This window comes from Phascolarctos cinereus, unplaced genomic scaffold (assembly GCF_003287225.1).
Source record: "Phascolarctos cinereus isolate Bilbo 61053 unplaced genomic scaffold, phaCin_HiC Scaffold_726;HRSCAF=1367, whole genome shotgun sequence".
Classification (NCBI taxonomy): Eukaryota; Metazoa; Chordata; class Mammalia; order Diprotodontia; family Phascolarctidae; genus Phascolarctos; species Phascolarctos cinereus.
The window spans coordinates 347,431,219-347,452,129 of NW_027556098.1; the positions used below are offsets into that span (position 1 = coordinate 347,431,219).

Here is a 20,911-nt window from a genome sequence, read left to right on the forward strand (position 1 = left end):
AGGGCCGGGGCTTACAGCCCTCCAGCACCTGGGAGAGCACCTACACATTCTGTTTTTGCAATTATGCTTTGCAGTCTTACTGAACTATCTCACACTCATCTTCTTACACAAAGAAATAGCTTCTTGAATTCAGCAAACTGTAAGCACCTGATATACGCAAAGCAATCTTTCTTGATGATTCTCAGACACTGTGAAAATAAGTTATTATCCAACATTAGTGTCCTGGTCTGTAAGACAATGAACTCAGAGATTTTTGAAGTATAGGAGACTGTTTGCCTCTGTACTAAATGGGCTCCAAGCAACAGGGCTTTGTGAATTGTATCTCCCTTATTAATAATACTTCTAATAATAATTGAAATTTACGTATATACTTTCACTTCAGTCTGGAACTTACTGTGCTAAACACTGGGAAATACAAAGAGATAAAAGATAGTCCCTGCCCTCTGGGAGCTCACATTCTAACAAAGGAGACAACAAATATGTATAAATAAGCTGTCTACAACATGGATAGGAAATAGTTAACAGAATGAAGGCACTAGAATTAAGAGGGGTTGTTCTTCGGTGGTGTTGGACTCTTCATGACCCCATTTGGGGTTTTCTTGGCAAAGATGCTGGAGTGGTTTGCTGTTTCTTTCTCCAGCTCATTTTACAGATGAGGAAACTGAGGCAAACAGGGTTAAGTGACTTGCCCAGCTAGGGTCACACAGCTAGTAAGTGTCTGAGGCCAGATTTGAACTTAGGAAGATAAATCCTCCCAACTTGAGGCCTAGCACTCCATCCACCTAGTTGCCTGCTAAGAAGGGTTAGGAAAGGCTTTCTGTGGAAGATGAGATTTTAGTTAGGACTTAAAAGAAGCCAGGTGGAGATGAGGAAAGAGAAGGCTCCAGGAATGGAAGACAGCCAGAAAAAATGCCCAGAGCAAAGAGAGTCTTGTTTGTGGAACAGCCAGGAGGCCAGTGTTAGTGGGTCAAAGAATATGTGTTGGGGAGTAAGGTGTCAGAAGACAGGAAAGGTAAGAGGGGACTAGGTTATGAAGGGGTTTGAATGCCAAACAGCCTTTTGTTTTTGAACCTGGAGGTGACAGTGAGATACTGGAGTTTATTGAATAGAGAATTGACAAGGTAGGACCTCATTGGAGCTCACAACAAATCTGTGAAGAAAGCAGTACAGGTATTATGATTTTATAGATGAGGAAACAGACTCAGAGAGATTAGATTCCTTGCCCATGGTCATATAACTTGTCTCAGAAGCAGAAGCTGAAAGAAGGCTTTTCTGGCCATCAGTCTGGAGGTCTGTCCATTATGCCACCCGATTTCCCTATTTGTCCCTTGTTGCCCTCCTCACCTCTCTGGTTTTCTGCTTCCAGTTTGCTGTATGAGCAGGGAAAGGAGATCATCAAACTTGATAAAATTGTATGTAACCAGGAGTAACCAGGCTTTGAGGGGAGGACCTCAAGGGGCTCTTCTTTAATAAAAAATATGGGGGGGGTTAAGAAACTTTGATCAAAAACTGGGTGGATTTTATGACAGCTATTTTGGTTAACTCAGTGGCCTTTTTTAAAAGCCTCTCTCTGCAAAGCGTGGATCCAGGAGGTGTTAATTATAATATTTCACTTTCCAATAACAACTTATGTTTTTGTGGTACTCTTAATGTTTAGAACAACCATGTGAGGTAGATAGGGGAATTACTATTCTCATTTTATAGATGAGGAAACTGAACCTAGAGTGACTGACTTGCCTAGGGTCACACAGCCAGTAAGGGACAGATCAGAGATGTAAATTCAGATCACCTGATGATAAGACCTTAGTCCTCTGTCAAGACACCTTCTTCTGTCTGAAGGGTTTTTGGACCTAGTTTCTCCTTGAATGTCCTCAGTTACATAGCCCTGTGAGAATCAAAGGTTCAGAAACATTGTTCCTGCCCCACGGGAGCTAACGGCTGCTTTGGGGAGACAGGAAGTAGCAGGAGAACTGCTCCAGAACTGATGTGGCTGCACTTGGGCAGTCCCCAAGACTTGAGGACCTGCTGTTGCCTGATCCTCAGGCCCTGCTGGTCTTACAGTATAGGTTGCCTCAGAGGCACGTCCTCTTAAAGTAAGAGGACTAGGCCAGAGTGACCCAACTTCTTACCTGAATTCTGCTCTAGAAATCAGAGCCTGAGTCCCTGAGGTCTCTGAGCTAATTGACAAGCTGGAGGGGACTCTCTTATTTTACATACGGGAAACTGAGGCCCAGAGAGGAGGAAGGGCTAGTTAGTGTCAACCAAGACTAGAAGTCCAGGTCTCTTCACTCCTAGAATAGTACTCTTTCTGTTGTGCCATACTTCTAGCTTTAAAAAGTCTGTTAAGTGTTGCAAAAGCAGGGCGGGAAGGCATGAATAGAGTGTGGTGGATGAAAAGCACTGCAGTGATCGTGAGAGCTGAGACTCAGGGGCTGTCATGCATCTGTGCCGTACAACTTCCCCCCTGGTGAGGCAGGAGGACAGAAAGTACAAGAGGAAGTGGGCCCTGCCTTTGGGGAGCTCTTAACTGAAGTTAGCAGGACAGGCCTCAAACATGCGAAACATTAGCAATAACTCCCCACATGCTTAGCCCTTGACAGAGAGCTTTCAGAGCCATGCTTTTACTTAGTTCTGTGACTGTCCTTATTGTACAGAGAATAAAAAACAGAAGTTTGGAGAAGGCAAAAGATGAAATCTCACAGGATGGAGCCAGGGTTCCATCCTCAGTCTTTTGACTTGGAAGATTCATACTAAAGAATGTCATTGTTGGATAGAGCCTTAGGACTTGTGTCTTCTGATGAAACATATCAGATCTGTGACAGAGCCATGACTGGGGCCCGGATCTCATGGCACCCTTCCATGTCATCAGTTAGAGAATAGCCCAAGACACCTTTTTTAATCTAGGTCTTATTTGTGTAGTACAAGTTGAAAGTACAGTAGGAATTCACAGAAGGTTGGAAGGGGTGGGACCGCAGTGGAGGATCACCGTGGGTCACAGAGGAGGTTTTCTGGAAGAGGAGCTAAGGCCTGAGCTGAATTTTGGAGATGATGTGGAATCTGGAAGGAGAAGCACAAGCACAGACAGGCCCAGTGGACGAGGCCATTGTCTGTAGAGAGACAGGTTCGACAAGAGCGAAATACACAGGAAGGGGTGCTTGGATAGGTTGCCTGCCCAGTTAAGTCCAGGCTCTCTTCATCTCCTGTATTCCCCTCTACACACTCCAGCCTAACTGGGGGATGACTTAACAGTCACCCCAACACACCTTGCTGTTTCCCTCCTCTGTTGACACCATCCCATCAGGTTTTCTTTATCTGCCCTCCCTCCACCGCTCCCCAGCACTCCCCACCTGTTGATAATCCCATTCGTCGACACTTAGCTCAAGTGACTCCTCCTCTAAGAAGTCTGCCTGCTCACCAGTAAGTGCTCTTTCCCTCCCCCCAGGCTCCATAACCCTGTGTCTGCCCTCACTTAGAACCCTGGGCATGTCCTGCATGGTGTTGTCACTGCAGTTGTCACCGTCTCAGTCTAACCCAGTCTGACACTGAACGGCCTTCCCTGGGGCAGAGATCTTCTTAATTTTTGTCTCTTCCCCCAACTCCCCCCGGCCTGCTGAGCACAGGACCCCAAGCAGTAAAATGTATGTTCCTCTAGCTCAGTCGCTCCATCTAACTTGTCCAGAGATTCCATCATCTCAGGCCTGCTTCGCTGGCGCCTCAGCCCTTTCTTTCGTCACAGCCTGGATGGTTTCAGAGCCATCTCCTCTATCCTTACAACTCATTTGGGAGACTCTTCACGCAGCCTGCTGCCCAGGGCCGCATCTTCCATGTCATCTTTCTGAGAAAGGGCGGGATGATTTCTGTACCATAGCACCATACCAACAAGTGTCTTTTAGGAGCGTGATGGGGCTGGGGGGTTCTCTCTGGTTTGAGGATCCCCACCTTTCAGGTCTTCTTTCTTTAGGGCAAATTTGAAAGAGAGAGGAAAAAGGGACATTTTCTAAGTGTTTACTGTATGCCAGGCACTGTGCTTAACGCTGTGGATACAAATGCAAACAAGGCGGCTTACATTGGGGGGGGGGGGGGGAGGCTGCCGTGTAAATGAAGAGCTGGAAGTGAGAAGGGCAGTGTCTGTGGTCAGGCTGTGCCCTGAGGCAGTCACGGTCTGCTTCTGGAAAAGGTAAGGGGAAAGCCCACCTCTCAGAGCCCTGCAGGATCTGGGGGGAAGTAGAGGGGTCTCGGCCAAAGTGGAGGCAGCGTGGTGTGGAGCCGGTGGCCAGGAAGTGAGGTAGGGGCCTGCTTCCAGGCAAGAAGCTACCTAAAAGACCTAGGACCTTTTGCTGCTCAGAACCTTTGTCCTTTGTCCTAGAGCTACTTCTTATTAACCCTACCCAGACTACCAGGCCCCAGGCTCGTTCCTCAGATTGAGTTTGGAACCTCAGCACCAGCGATAGGTTGGGTTTACTGTCCCTGGGTGTATCCAGCACATTTTGTACCTTCTGGTAGCTGGGATGCCAGGCCTTCCCTCCTCATCTGTGTGCTGTTTTCTCCTTTAGAATGCATCTCCTTGAGGATAGGGACTGCCTCGATTGTTAGTATTTTAATCCCCAACACTTAACACGGTTCCTGGCACATAGAGCTTAATAAATGTTTGTTGACTGACTAATGCTCACCCATCAGAGTCCAGCTTAAGGGCCCTACTTCCAGGAAGTCTACCAGAAGCACCATCTTGGGAATCAGAGGACTTGAGTTAGAATCTCAGCTCTGCTGCCGACTAGCTGTACCAAAAACAAGTCACTTTCCAGTTCTGAGCCTCAGTTTCCTTACAAAAAATGAGGGTTGGACTTAGTAATACCACTTTCATCTTTAAAGCCTCTGATCCAGCCCTCACAGCTTTCTCCACTTTTCTGAAATCCTCTGGGACCTGTTTTCTGTTCCCTGAGTCCCCTGCATGTACTGTTTTGTCTAATTGTTCCACCCGTTTTCCTTCCACTGAATAAGTCTTGCTTTCCCATCTAGACTATAAGATCCTGAAACTGTCCCTTCCCTTGCAGTGCCTAGTGCAGAGCTGAGCTGAACATACAGGCCGTCCCCCTGCTAGATATGGCTTCTCTACCTAATTAAGTCTTCCCTGGCCTTTCAGAGCACCTGTAAGCTCACTTCCTCCAGGAAGCCCTCACCCAATGATGCCTCCCTACCTCCAGGGGACCCTTGAAGCCCTTAGAGCTGTTGCAGCTCATTTGATATTTAGCCTACAATACCTTCCACTGTTTGGGGATAGTCATTGTTTTTCTTAGCTCCCAAACGACATTGCCAGCTTTCCTTGATGCTTCCGGCTGAACATGGTCCCTTCCCCTGTCATGTGCCTCCTCAGGCTGGTCCAGCAGTGTTTTTCGTCAGTGTCTCCTTCCTGCTGCTGCTCTGCAGGCAAGGACAGTGGCTCTGTCTTCTTTATGTCTCCCAGGTACCAGATGCTGGAGTGGTTAGCCATGTCTTTCCAGATGAGGAAACTGAGGCAAACAGCGTTCAGTGACTTGCCCAGAGGTCATACAGTTAATAAGGGTCTGAGGCCAGATTTGAACTGGGGAACTTGAGTCTTTCTGACTTCAAGCCCAGCGCTGTATTCACCATGCCACTTAACTGTGTATCTGGGAGTAAATCAGTTCTCTTATCTAAACCTCAGCCTCCCCATCTCTAAAATGGACACAGCAGGCCTTGTACTGCTGCTGTGAGAGAGGCCCTTGGTCAACCTGAAGCCTTGTACAAGTAGGGCTTGTTATCCTTCACTTGCTTTCGAATACTTAATGCTCTGCCTGCAGCTGGTGGTGGTGGTGATGATGGTGGCGGTAGCAGGGTCCAGTCCTGGGTCCTGCCTCCTTTCTTTTCCCTCTGGTTCTGGTCTTCCCTAAGTATCTCCCCTCTACTCACCACTTGCTTAAACTCTGGGTAGCGTCTGGCTACAGACAGTAACTGAAGCCCACTGAGGTTGTGGTGTGCGTTACTGAGGGCCCGTTACTTATTCCTCTTGTCAAGAAGGCCTTTGGTGTATGTGGTTACCTAGCCTGGGACCCAGGCTTGCACACAAGGGCCCACCCACTCATTAAGTGGGGGCTGCTGCCATGGCATGGCATGGGAGAGAAAGCATTAGGCCCAGAGGTAGAAGGTTGGCATTCAAGTCCCAGCCCTGCTGTTTAGACATGGCCACATGACCTTGGGCAGTTGCTTCTCTCCCAGGGTCTTCACTTCCCCCCTCTCTGGGCTGTAAGGGGTGTATATAGTGAAGCTCAGATACAGTAGTGTGGGAAAAGAGCTTTGTAAGCTAGACACATCTGTGTCAAGGTGAACTATTGTGCATATTAGGTTGTTAGAATAGAATTCGAATTGCCATAGAGTTAGAGCTAGGAGGGACCTTAGCACCTACCTCCTCATTCTGTAACTAGGGAAGTGGGGCCCCAGAAAGGTAACTTGCCCAGGGTCACATGGCTAATCAGTATCTGTTATCAGATTTGAACCCAGGCCTTCCTGACTTCAAGGGCAGCACTCTGTTCACTCTCTCATGTTGCTTTTCCAGTTAATAATAATAGTAACAACATTTTAAGCCTTGCCAAGTGCTTTACAAATATTATTTCATTCAGTCATCATGATACCCCTGTCAGGGAGGTGCTGTTATTATCCCCATTTTACAGTTGAGGAAACTGAGGCAGACAAAGGTGAAACGGCTTGCCCAAGACCACATAGTGAATGTCTGGGGATTTGAATGCAGGTCATCCTGACTTCAGGCTCAGCGCTCTAACCACAGCACCCCAAGCCGGATATTATACCCTAATTTCTCCCCTTTGACAGACTAAATAAACTCCTAAAGAGACAGCTGTGGCATAGGAGAAAGAGCCTTGAACTGGGAATTAGGAGGCCAGGGTTCAAATCTTGGCCCTACTACCAGCTGGCTGCATGCCCTAGGGAAAGGTACCTGGTGACTGTCGTTGGATTCAGTTTCCTCTCCTGTAAAACAAGAAGCCTCCTTTTTCCCTTAGTTCAGCCCCCATCCCCTCTGCCCTGCACTAAGGTGATGGCCTCCTTCCTGGTCTCCCTGACTCAGATCTCTCACCACTCCATCCTCCACAGAGCTGCCAGAGTGATTTTCCTCAAGTGCAAACCTGACCATTCAGTTCTCTTCTTAGTAAACAACCTTGGCTCCCTCTTGCTTCTCAGATCAAACTGAAACTCCTACATTTGCCTTTTAAAGTCCTTTCCGACCTGGTCCCAGCTTATCTTTCCAGACTTATTACGTGTCACCCTCCTTCCCCAACTAGACAGTCCAACCACATTGCCCTTCTCTCTGTTCCTTATACACAGCTTGCAATCTTCTGCCTCCATGCCTTTGCACTGTCCCTCCCCCTGTGTGGAAAGCACTCCCTCCTCACCTTTGCTCCAGAGAATCCCTCTTCTCCTCTGAGATGCCTCTCCTATCACTAGGCCCTCACTCTCAAAATGCCTTCAGTTTATTTGTATGTGTTTATTCTATAAATGTATAGATAGAACTCCTTGATAGAATATAATAAGCCTCTTAAGAGCAGGAATTGCTCCTTTTTTTTAATCCCCAGGGCCTAGCATGCAGTAGGTGTTTAATAAATGTTTACTAGTGGATTGAAAAAATCATTATAACAACTTGACCAGAGTCCCAGAGATGGCAAATGACTTTCTGGGTGACAGAGGTAATTAGTGACAGAGAAAGAAATTACAAAAGGAAACCTGACTGCTCCTCCCCCCCAAAAAAAAAGAAAGAAAGAAAGAATTATTTTCTTGAACTCAAAGAAGGTTTAGAGCTGGATTTGCCCAAAAATCCATTGGCCAGTTGGCAGACAGTTACTATCCCATTCTTACTCTTCAGTTTACTGACAGGTGCCTGTGCCACCTTGCATTTTTTTTCTGTGTGTATGTACCTGTCTGTCAGGTCTGTTATCTATCTCCGTCTCAAAGCCTGAAAATCAGCTGTGGGATCACTTAACCCCTCTGGGCCTTAGTTTTCTCATCTGTAAAATGTGGGCATGGATTAGATGATCTCTAAAGCCTGGTTCAAATTAAGCCTTGTTCGCTAGAATTCTGGGCCTTGCATACAAGTAGGGAGGCATTAGTTTATCTTGCATAGATGGCATTGATTAGCCCTAAAGTGATAGGGAACATGTTTGCTATTCCGTTTGAACATCTTCACCCCCTAATTACAGCCCCAGACTGCATGGGACATGTTCTTCAGTGTCCCTTCCCCCAGTTATCCAACAGCTGGAAGGAATTTTAGGAAACTAGTCCAACTCTGTCATTTTGACAGATGGGGAAACTAAGTCCCAGGGAAGTAAAGTTACTCACCTAAGGTCACACAGCTGGTAAGTGGTAAAACAAGTCCTTGAACCCAGATCATCTTCCACCTTCATTTCTAGTCATCTTTCCACTACCCTACATTGTCCTGACACAGTAGACCAGGCAGAAGCCTCCTTTTCAGCCATTCCAACAGAAGCCATTGTCATTGGAAAAGTGCCGGCTTCTGGTTGCTGTGCTCCCACCTGTGGGGAGGGGTAGGGGGTGGCTCCCGGAGGCTGAGCTCAAACTCAAACATGCCCTCCGGGCTCTCCTCTAAGGGGCTGAGGCTGCTGCATCTCAGTGAGGCACTCACCCAGAACTCTGGAGATGGCCGAGAAAAACAAAGCACATCTGGCCAGCCCAGGGTGGGGGGGGGGGTTAGGGGGACAGAATAGGAGGGGGCCAGGATGGGAAAGTCAACTCTGCTGTTTCTGTGGTGATAGCCCAGATGGAGAAAGGCTCTCAAGCTCAGCTCCTGTTACCTTCAGAGTGCACCAAGGTGAAAGGCAAAGCAGCAGACCTTTCCCTGCTCCCAAGAGACTTGATTACTGTGCGCTCTGGCCTCTTAGACTGATTAACCCAGTCATTTAGGAGCCCAGATGCTGCCTAATCAAGGGAGCCTGGTTTCCTGAACTTGGTGCATGTGTGGGTGTGTTTATGAAGAGAGACAGAGAGATTGCCTTTCCTAGTGTATATCTGTTCTGTTGATCAGTCAGATTTTCACTCGTTTCCTACCATGTACACGAGGCCCTGTGCCGAGCCTGGCGAGGGCTGCAAAGATGTCTGACCCAGCACCACATTTTCAGGAAGGACAGTGACAGATTAGAGTACTGCCAGAGGAGGGCACCTCGAATAGGAAAGGAACGTGAAGCCATGCCGTAACAGAATCATTTTAAGAGGTTTGAGGGAGGGTGGACCCACAGCAGACAACAATCACCATCTTTCAGTATTGAGACGAAGAGACATTCAATTTGCTTAGATGGTATAAAAATTAGAAGCAATGGGGAAAGTCACAGGGAGACGTAGTTCAGTTCATGAAGGAAAGGTGCACATTCTAACAATCTGAACTATCTCATGGTAGAACAGGATGCTTCTAGAAAGAATTCTTCATTGCTGTGAGCCTTCCTCCCCCCACCCCCAATTAACAAGCATTTATTTTTTTCTCCCTCCAACCTCCCCCTCCCCCATTGAAAGAAAAAGAAAAAATTCTAGTAACAAATATGCATAATCAAGCAAAACAAATCGTCCCATTGGCCATGTGCAAAAGCTCCATGTCTTAATCTGCACCCCAAGTCCATCACCTCTCTCTCAGGAGATGGGTAACCTTCCCCATTGGTCCTGTAAGTCGTATTGCAGAACCCTAAATCTTTCAGAGTGGTAACCGTAATTCTTCGAGTAGAGTGGGGGAAGGAAAGGGTCCTGCACTGAAGGTGCAATCCACCTCTGAGCACCAGGTAGAAGGTTAGATTGGATTAAGTGGGAGGCAGCAGGTAAGGGAGAAAGACCACACTTCTGCTATTAACTTGACTTGAGGCCCTCTGCTCTCATCCTACTCCAAAATCTCATGATGATCTCAAGGCGACCCTGTTCTATGTCAAGAGAGGGACCAGCTCTCAAGGGCCCTGCCTAGATGGGAAGGATTTTTTCTGGTTATCCAGAGATGAACCTGGAGAAATCCAGAGAAGCTGCTCATTTGTCATCCCTCTTTTGAAGCTTTCCTAAGAAGGCTTGCAGTCTTTTTAGGTTGTGTAAATGAAGGATTCATCTGTACAAGTGAAGAAAATACAAATCTTTGAAAAAGTTCACTGACCTTAGAGTAAGTCATTTACATTCCAAACCTCTTTCCTCATCTGTAAGATGAAGGAGTTTGGAACAGATTGTTTCCAAAGTCCCTTTCCAGCCCCTCTGTGATTCAGTACCTTGAATGTCCTTTCCAGCACTGGGAGGGAGATCAGGATGCCTTTCATTTCTGGCATATAGTTCTAAGACCCCTAATGATAACCATCCCTGAGATAAAATCCATACCTAGAAGGACCTGGCGGATGCTCACTTGTATTATTACTTCTGTGCCACAGTGGAGCGATAGGAGCCCAGAGGAAGTAAAAATCCACTTGCCCTGGGGTGGCCAGAAAAGCTTCCATTACCTGACTCCAACCTGCCTTAGTAGCCTTATGTCCCACTACTCCCCTCCATTTGTTCTGTGTTCCAGCTACACTGAATTACCAGCCGTTCCCCAATTTCATCCTGCTCGTTCCCCCCTCCCTGCATTCATACAGGCTGTCCTATCATATCTCTGTGTTTGACATCCTACTCCTCCTTCAAGGTTCTGCCATGAAACCTTTCCTGACGCCCCGCCTCTCCCCCGGCTTTGAGGAATCCCTCCCTCACACAGTGTCTCACAGTTCTTTGTCTTCATCACATGCTACCTGGAATCATGTTTCTTTATGTGCCTGTCATATCCCTCTATTAAGTTATAAAGTCCTTAAGGTTAGGACCTGTATCTTTTTTTTTAATCCCTGAAGCTTCAGCACCAAGAACAAGGCTCTGAATGTAGTAAGCATTTTTGGAATAGCTCATGGATGGGACTGGATTCAATTGAGAGGCTTCCTGTAGCCAGAGAGCTCTCCGGCTTGAGGAGCCTGGCCTTTATTCTGAAGCATGCAGACAGATTACTGAGCTTCCATGCCTGTCCCTGGACATTTATCCAGTGGTTTCCTGCCCATCTGCCCTCTATCCAGGACAGTCATCTATTGTTCAGGCTGCTCTCAGTCCAGCATGTCCTCCTCTATGGTCACACTGCCCGGGGGGGGGGGAGAAGGGGGGTGTCAAATAACCTCTATCTGAAGTGCTGCCTATTCCAAGAAGCTGGGAGTCTACCACAAGGTGAACCACCAGTGGCCATTCCAGCCCCTGCCTCTCTGTCTGCTAGTGTCTCATTCCCCTCCCTCTGCTAAGGCTAACTTGTATATGTTTGTATATTCCCGTAGTCTCACTTTTTAGAATGTAAGTTCCTTGAGGACAAGACAAATCTTTGTATCTCAAGCACATAGCACAATGGCCAGCATAGAGTAGAAGATCAGTAATAAATCCTTGCTGGTTAACTCTAGACTGACTAGGGTAGAAGAGACAGATATCTGAGAACTTTACTATCCATCATCATGTAGGTGGGATTCCCATACCTTCACCTTTGCCCTCTGCCTCCAGCCTGCCATAGGTTCTCCAGGTTTGCTGCTCTTCTAAACATAATAGTCACGCTCCTGAAAGTTGTATGTTAATCAGATCCTTTTGAAAGCAGTTAGGTGACTTGTTATGTATAAAATTCTTCGATTTATAAATCAAAGGCACCAACTCCCTGATGAACCTTTTTTGAATTAGTGCATCTTACCTTCCTTAGTACAGCTTGCTCTCAGCAGAGTGTACATGTGTGTGTGTATATATGTGGTTATTCTCTTTGTCATCTGTTGGACATTATTGAGGACGTTATTGATGTGGAAGGGGGAGAGCAAACTGATTTCTCTGTGGCTAACAAGTTAGACCTAGAACCAGTGAGGAGAAATTAGAGAGGAGCAGATTTCAGCTCCTCATAAGAAAGAATTTTCCAGCTGAGCTGTCCCACACTGGGATGGACTATCTGCTGGGGCTCTTGAGCTCCCTGTCATGGGGAGTGTCCAAGCAGAGACTGGATGATCCTTGATTGGGAAGCATTCTGGCACTGGAAAGGAAGGAGGGCTAGCCAGCCTTTGAGGGGCCTTTCCAGGTGTGGTGGTGATGTTGTGTCATTTCAATTGTGTCTGTCTCTTTGTGACCCCATTTGGGGTTTTCTTGGCAAAGATGCCAAGTGGTTTGCCATTTCCCTCTCTAGTGTCTAGACCTGAGACGCTTTTATTCTAAAGATTCTTTGGTTCTGGGATTTTGTAGTTAAAATATAGTACACATTTATACTATTTACAAAGCATTTTCTTCATAATAATGCTATTTAGAAGGTATTTGGTCTAAATGATCCTTATCCCCATTTCACAGATGAGAAATGAAAACTAAGGCAGAAAGATAAAGTGACTTGCCAGGGATGTGCTAATAATAATAGTATTGACCAGGGTTAGGAATGGAATGCAATCCTCATTCTCCTCCACCATGCTGCCTGCTGGCTCTGAAATGAGGATCAAGATTCTTTGGTTTTTAGAGTCTCTGATTTTGTTGTTTCTAGAGCTGAGCCTATCTATAACATGTATATCTATAACAGATGTAAGAGAAGAGACCATAGCCTTGTTGCCTCACATGTTCTCCCTAAGTGGTGTGGTACCTTGTTTTTATGTCTGCTGGGTCCTTTTAGATGGGGCTGTGATGTCAGAAGCGCTTCCTGCCTTTGAGCGTTAAGAACTCAATCTAGCAGGTGATTGACTAGGAAGGTCCGCTGTCTAGCCTGTAGCATCTGCCTCGCAGAACTGAGTGCTTAATAACATGTCTGTACTGCCTTGTGTCTAGTTATATGAGGGATGATTCCCATTTACCCAAGTACACAGTGATCTGCTTGAGGGCAGGGATGCTGATAATACCAGCAGAATGACCACTAGAGAAGGAAGCAGGCAGGGAAATCTGGCTTCCAGGCCTGGCTGTGTCACTGACCAGCCGGGTCACCTCAGATGAGTCATTCAGATTCTGGGGCTTGTAAAGTGAGTGGGTTGGATGTGATGGCCTCCAAGGGTCCCTTTCAGCTTGGCATTCTGTGAGCCTTCTCTTGTGTCCTCCACAACACTGAGCACATGGACAAAATGACATCATTAAGTTGGGGTCGAGGTACAGTGTGTCCTATTATGGCTCATCAGACCAGTATGAGCTGGAAGGCTCTACCACAGGTCAGGCACAAATAGTCCATATAAACATTTGGAGTGGAGATGTCTCTAATCTAAGACACAACCAGTGCATACTAGTTGGTTGATATAATAGTGCTCAGACAACTTCATCACCATCAATGTGCTTAATGAAGGGGCATCATGGTAGAGTGGAGAAGGTGCTGGTCAGACAGGAGAGTGGGTTCATGCCCTGGCCCTGTCACTTACTAGATGTGTGGCCATGGACAAATCACTTCATCTCTCTTGACATCAACATCTTTATTTAAAACAGGGCTAATAATACCTCACAGGTTTAATGCAAGGAAATCACTTTGTAAACATTAAGCCCTAACTGAAAGTGACTGTTTTTCATATTAGAGATGTATTCCACAGAAGCCCCACTCTGCTGCCTCATTGTGGCACAGAGATGACCCTTCTTGAAAACTATGCTGATGGAGCTCCAGCTCTGGTACCTCCTACCCAGCTGGAAAGACCTTGAGTTTGTGTGCCTGCTGTCCAAGGACCAGCCTAGCTAAGTATGGAGAGGGTCAACACCAGGCAGCCAGCCATGTCAACCTAGGAAGCAATGAAGAACGTGAATGCCGCCCCCCCCCCCCCTCCTGTGTGGCCTCCTCCTCTGCACTGAGGGAAGAGGGCACTCAGAGTGACAGGTTTTTGATCATCTTCATAGATTATCTTAAATGTTGGTGCTACAAATGTGAAATCCTTGCCAAGATGACTGTTAAATTGATAATGTTGAAGGAAATGAATCACATAAACATGGACATTCATTTTATGAATAAAACCAGAAGACCCAGACATTTGTCATTCAGTCATTTTTCAGTCATGTTTGACTCTTCATGACCCCACTTGAGGTTTTCTTGGCAAAGATACTGAAGTGGTTTGCTATTTCCTTCTTTAGCTCACTTTACAGCTGATGAAACTGAGGCAAACAGGGTTAAATGACTTGTCCAGGGTCACACAGCTAGTAAGCTTCTGAGAGCAGATTTGAACTCATGAAGATGAGTCTTCCTGACTCCAAGCCCAGCACCCTAACCACTGTATCACCTAGCTGCCCCAGACCTAAGGAAGTTGCACCTAAATGGAAGGAAAGATGTTGGCAAGACAGAAAACATTGTTTCATGAGGCACACTGCTGAAGATTGGAGCTCAGGGAATGGTGTGAAAGATATCAAAGAGACTGGCACCTTGTAGTGAGAGTTGAGCCTGAATGCTGCCCTGATACCCAAAGGACCCTAGATGAGGGTCCAGGATGTGTTGGGCAGAGCTTCCTGTGGGTAGGTGGACAGGAGGAATTGCACAGGATGAGACATCGTAGGTGGGTTGTCAGCTGTACAGTTGGGGAGAGAATAACCACATGGAAGAGATCACAGATTCTCCAAAGTGTTTGAGCACCATGTACGGGGAAGAACCCTAGACTTGGAGTCTGGAGACCTGGGTTCAAGTCCTTATTCTAACACATTTTCTGCGTGACCCTGAACAAGTCACTTCACTTCTGCCATTGTTTTGTCTTCTTTTAAAAAAGGGGAGGGGGGGAGGGGGGGGAATAAGATAACATACTACTTTTTTCCTGCAATCTTTGTTGTGGGAAAAGTGCTTAATGAACCTGAAGTGCTTTAGGAAGGGGAAGTGGAGCTGTCCATGCATCATTCCCTCCCCAGGCTCAGTGAATTAGCTGCTGCATGTCAGCCAAGACCACAGGCCTATGGGAGCCTTCTGGTGGCTTCCTGCTCACACGCTACCAGTTTATGTGGGCAGGAGCTGCTAGCCGACCAAAGGAGGAGGAGAAGGGCCTTCTTCCCTTTCCAGGGGCTTCATAGAGAAGCTTCATAGGAAAAGGAAGCAGTCAGTGTGGTCCAACCCTCAATCTCGTACCTCCCTCACATGCCTCACAGCTCTTGTCACACTCTCCAAGCCTGCACTTTTCTCCCTAATGATTGCCGTGCCTTTATCTTCCAGTCAAGGAATCCATTTATTATAATGTGGAATTAGGTTGTTCTAATCAAGCCATGATAAGAAATGAAGCGTTTACACTTCAGATCAGGAGTTTGAGCCAGTTTGGAGGCCCTAGCATCTTATAACTTATAGTTGAGAGAGAGAGAGACCTTAAGAATTGTCTCTCTCAGGGGTTCTTAACCTCTTTTGTGTCATGGACCCCTTTGACTGTCTGGTGAAGCCTACACACCCCTTCTCAGAATAATGTTTGGTTCCTGCTTTCCTGATTGAGGGAGATGCTAAATTTCTATATGAAGTTAATGAAAAGAAAGATAGTTTTTTCCCCCAACCAAGTTCATGGACTCCATGAACCCATTGAGGTTCTATAGGCCCTAGGTTAAGAACCCCTGGTCTGGCATCTGGATTGTAAATCAAAACCTTCTTTTTAAAGATGAAGTAACTAAGACCCAGAGATGTTAAATGTCTTCTCCAAGGTTACCTGTGTTGTAAATTGCAGAGCCAGGATTGAAAGCCCAGGTCCTCTGACTTTTCTGATTATTCTGCAGTTCTCTGCCTCATCCATAATAACTTGGTTCTGTTTTAAACTGGTTCACTGGTTGTTGATTAGGAAAATGAAACAAAACTAAAAAAGCACATTTATATCATGACTCAGTAAAACCTAAAAAAAAAATCTATTACATTTCATTCCAAGCCCATCCAATATACCCTGGTTTCTGGCTTGCAGTGTGGTGTGATTAGAAGCCCATTGTTGCTTTCAGGAGAGTTATTGGCCTGGTCCTGCAGTCCAGGTGTCAGGAAGAGGGCCTGCCAGTGGGACTGCCTTTCCTCCCAGCATAGGTAACTGTCCTGCACATCGATCTGGGGAGTTTATCTAATTACAAAAAAAGAAAAAAAAACCTGGCTGGTAAATGCATTTGGCTGTCTAGGGCCTGCAGAGTGGCTGTCTGTTTATCGATTGTCCTATCATTAAGGAAGGATGAGGAAATATTAATGATGGCACTTGGGCAGTGGGAGCCTAAGCTTCCCTTGGCTGGGAGATGTGTGAATTTTTCAAAGCCCTAGAATGATTTTAAAACAGAAAGGCTCCATTTGGGGCAAAAGGCAGGAAGAGGGCTGGGCATGGGCTCTTTCTGTACCTGGCAGAGCGCTGCCAGCAGCCCTGAGATTGTTGTCCCCTAAACCGTGGTTCGCTTGTTCATCTCGGTGGACCTCTGTTACTTGGCAACCAGCTTCACTAGGGCAGGCAAATCTATGGACCAACATCTTTGGATTCTTGCTGGTGGGCACCAAAGACTTCTTTATATGGACTAGAAATGACCCTGTGTTTGAAGAGGTAGAGGCAGCCTTAGATCTGTTTAGCTCAGAGGATTTTATCTTTGGAGAGTGTTTTCTCTCCCTCTCTCTCTCTTTCTTCCTATCCCTGAAAGTAAGAATTTTTTTAATTCCAGAAGAAGAGAGGCAGTGTAGCAGCCTTGGAGTCAGGAAGACTTGGGTTCAAGCTCTTCCCGTGACCTGTAATAGCCATATGACCTTGGCAGCTGTGTGAGACTTTAAGCTGCAGTGGAGTTGAATCTGTGCCTATGAAATCACAGGTCGAGATCAAAGCAGGGAGTGGGGAAGGATCTATAGTTTCATCTGTGTAGCTGTTCCTTCAGCCTTAGTCAGCCTTAGATTGAGCATCTAAAATATGACAATCACTATGCTATGCACTGGGGGTGATAGACAAATGGAACAGCCCCTGGCTTCTAGGAGCTTACTTTCTGTTGAGGAAGACCAACATCTACACGTAGAGGCCTATACAAAATAAATACCGAATAACTTGACAGAAGAGGGGGGGATCAGGAAAGGAGATGGTGTTTAAGCTGAGCTTTAAAGGGAAACTGAGGATTCTACAAATGACAGGTGAACAGGTAGCATGTTCTTGGTAGGGGAAACCGACCTTTGTACAAGTACAAAGGCAGGAGATGGGGGCCTTGAGGAGCAGCGAGAAGGCCAGTTTGCCTAGACTAAAGCAGGCCTGAAGGGTAGTAAGTGATCAGTAATAAGGCAGGAAACCTCTGCTGGAGTCAGAGCTTTAAGTATCAGACTGAGGATTTTGTGTTTTACCCTCGGGACAAGAGAGAGCCGCTGGAGTTTGAATAGTGGTGGAACACGGAAAAGACCTGTGCTTTTTGTTTGTTTGTTTTGTTTTGTTTTTGTGAGGCAGTTGGGGTTAAGTGACTTGCTCAGGCTCACACCGCTAGTGGATGTTATGGGTCTGAGGCCGGCTTTGAACTCAGGTCCTCCTAACTCCAGGGCCGTGCTTTATCCACTGCACCACCTAACTGTCCCAAGACCTGTTTGCAGCTTTGTGGAGGAAGGGTTGGTAAGGGGAGAGCTATGAGGAAAGGAGAGCAATCATAAGGCTGTTGGTAAGAGAGGCTTTTTATTACACGCAGTTCAAGAGAGAAGCATCGGGGCCTGCACTGGGGTGGAGACTGGGGATAGAAAGAAAGGGATGGACAGGAGAGGTGTTATGGAGGCAGAAATGACAAAACTTGGTGATTTGTTGGATAGATGGGGGAAAGGAGAAGAGCGAGGAGGAGTCAAGAATGACTGAACTTGTGAATAGAGGTGATTAGAAGGAATGATGATGCCTTCAGCAGATAAAGGGGTTCAGAGAACAAGTGAGTCTGAAGGACAAGATGATGAGCTCCGTTTTAGACTCACTGAGTTTGAGATGCCTGGGGCACATCCAGTTCAAAAGGTCCAAAACGGAGTTGGTAACGTGAGCTTGGAGCTCAAGAGAGACATCGGAGTTGGGCAAATAGATCTGAGAATCATCTGTGGAGAGACGATCTGTAAAGCCAGAGGAGCTAATGAGGTCTAATTTCTTTGGCTAAAAAAGAATTCATCCTTTTGTGGCCAAGCTTCTTTGATGGACCTCCCCATACTTAGCTAGGCTGTTCTTCGCACAGACACGAAGTCCATCCGTCCCTGGGCAGCTCAGCGGGACTTGGAGTTAGGAAGACCTATGTTCAGACCCTTCTTCAGGCACTTACTAGCTGTGTGACCCTGAGCAAATCACTTGAATAAGTTTCCTCATCTGTACAATGGGGCTAATAATAGCACCTACCTTCTAGAGCTGTGGTGAGGGCCACAGTGAGAGGATGTGTGTGTAAAGCACTTTGTAAACCTGAGAAGTGCTCTGTAAATGCTTGTTATTGTACTTGGCCAAGAGTTCTTCCAGCTTGGAAAAGCTCTCCAAAGTTTTTGCTCTGCAGAAATAATAACTCACATTTACAAGGGACACTTCTGTTACAAAGTGCTTTTACATATGTTATCGCCTCAGGACTTCGCAACAGTCCTGTGAGATGGGAAGGGCTTAAATCATGACCATCTCACTGAGACTAAGAAAGGGGAAGAGACTTTCCCAGAGTCAACCAGCTAGTCCTGGCAGTAGGTCTCAGACTCCAACCCCAGGCTTCTCTGAATTTTAGTCTAATGCTATAGAATGGCAAAAGTGGAAGGGACATTCGATATTGTGTGTTCTAAATTATTTCATGGATAGGAAGCTGAGGCCGAGGATGGGGGAAAATCACTTGCCTTGGTCACTGAACGAGGTAGAGAAAACACTGGCTAGCACCCATGCTGTGGTTCCCAGCATCTGGTCCCTTCATCATTTGCTACTGAAAACAAATCCACCCCAGAAAGGAAAGGTGAGGATGGGGCTTTCTGAGGACTCTTTCTGAGCACCATGTGTCCATCAGAGGGTTTCACAGCACAAGCGAGGGCAGGATGTGTCCAGGTCCTGACACCTGCTGTGTGGGATGGCTCCTTCTAGCCGCAGAAGGCCTTAGGCAGCTTTGGCCTGCTGGAGACTCTTTGCCTGCCCTCATCAACCCATGGAGGGACAAGCCAGCTGCCAGAAGTTTGGACTATTTCTCTTCATCTTTGATTAGATGTTATTCTGGGAGCCAAAAATTCTTCTGTTCTGCATAGCAGCGAGATCCCCAGGAAAACCACACAAGTCGCTGAGTCTCAGCAGCCATCTCATTCAGCCTTTTGCTGAGCATGTATCTCCCAGTGTAACGTTCCTGGTGAGTGGTCCTACAGCCCACAAGTGATGAAGTGATGAAGCCCACTGCTCTCAAAGGCAGCACTTTCCCCCTTGGGAGAGCCAAAATGGTTTGGAGATTTTCTTTATATTAAACCAAAATGTGGCTCCACCCCATGTAGCCAAGCAAATAAATTGAGTCCTTCTTTTGAGGCAGCCTTTCAGGGACCTGAACTCAGCCATCATGTCAGTCTTCTCTTCTCTAATCTAAGCATCCCCATTCCTTCAGCTGTTCCTGGTGTGGCATTTCTTCCAGTCACCTTCTCCAGACACTGCCTCTAACTCCTTGCAAGCCTCCACGTGTGAGGAACCAGGGCAGAGGCCAAAGGCTCTCTCTCATCATGGGCTCTAGGGCTCTCTCAGTCCAGTCTAAAATGGCATTTGTTTTTGGCTGCCAGGTCACTATCGATTCATGTTGCAATTCACTGCAGTTGGCTCTTTTTCACATTCTCTGTTGCCTGTACTAAGGCAGTTGTTTGGTTTTGGTTTTTGGTTCTTTTACTATATACTCTGCTCTGACATTAGTCTCTTCACTCTTTTTCTCTCCTTCCTCCTTTTCTTCCTCATTTGTGTCTCTCCCATACCCCCTTGATTCCAGCCATACTTATTCCTCACTGGCTTATTCTCCTCTGCCTAACTACATGCCACCCATCCTTTAGCTCCCAGCTTGACCCCACTCCAGGAAACCTCCCTGATGAGGTCAGTCCAAAGGGACTTCTCCCTTCTCCAAGCACCTTGTCTCTTAGAGCCTCAGTCCAGCATAGTGTGGGGAACCTGCATCCTCAAGGCCACATGTGGCCCTCTAAGGCCTCAGGTACAGCCCTTTGACTGAAATTTGTTCTGTGAAGTTTAGATTTAGTCAAAGGGCCACACTTGAGGACTTAGAGGTCCACGTGTGGCCTCAAGGCCGCAAGTTCCCACCCTTGATCTAGTCCAGTGCCCTCATTTAATAGATGAGGAAAATGAGGCCCAGCGAAAGGAAATGACTTGTCCAAAGAAACACCTGGGTTCAAACCTAGGTTCTCTAGTTCTGAATCCAGTACTCTGTCCACTGACTGGCTTTTTCTTCCTAACAACCTGGCCAAGCACAGAGCCCAACAGTAGGGGGGTTGGGGAGGAGGTACCCAGTATAGACCAGCCAGTTGATTGATTGATTGATTGATTGAAGGCTCTGTTTCTTCTTCAGCACCAGCACAGCAGGAGAAGGGGGATCAGGCAGCTGATACTGAGTGGCCTCCTCAATCTGGTATTCATGTGGATTGGAGGGGGGCTTGGAAAGGCTGCATATGAATCCTCTTCTGGCCTAGTTTTGAATGTCCTTTTGTTGGGGAAGGAGCGCTGTAGAGGCCCTCCTGCTGTCCTGTTCCCTGGGGATTACCACCGCAGCGTGCAGGCCCAGCCCATCAAAGAAAACCCAGGAGGAGGAGGGTTACTCGTAGATTAGGGCAGCCCAGGTGCCTTTCCCATCCTGGAAAAGAGCTGGGAATAGGTCACCTGAACAGAACTGGCTAAAAAAAGCATGCAGTCCACCCAGTCACGTTTCTACAATAAGTCTGCATAGAATCTTAGAATAATCATGTGATAATTGACACTGAATCCGATAATCTCAGAATCTTAGAGCAGTAGAATCAGACTCTCAAAGCTGGTTGGGTGCAAAGTAC

The 20,911-nt window shown here is 46.7% G+C and overlaps 1 protein-coding gene across 3 annotated transcripts in view; it reads left to right on the forward strand.

Moving 5' to 3' along the window:
• The window catches only part of CLPB (ClpB family mitochondrial disaggregase), a 188,021-nt gene that overhangs the window by 3,953 nt on the left and 163,157 nt on the right, over positions 1-20,911 (forward strand). The gene's annotated exons all lie outside the window — the stretch shown is intronic.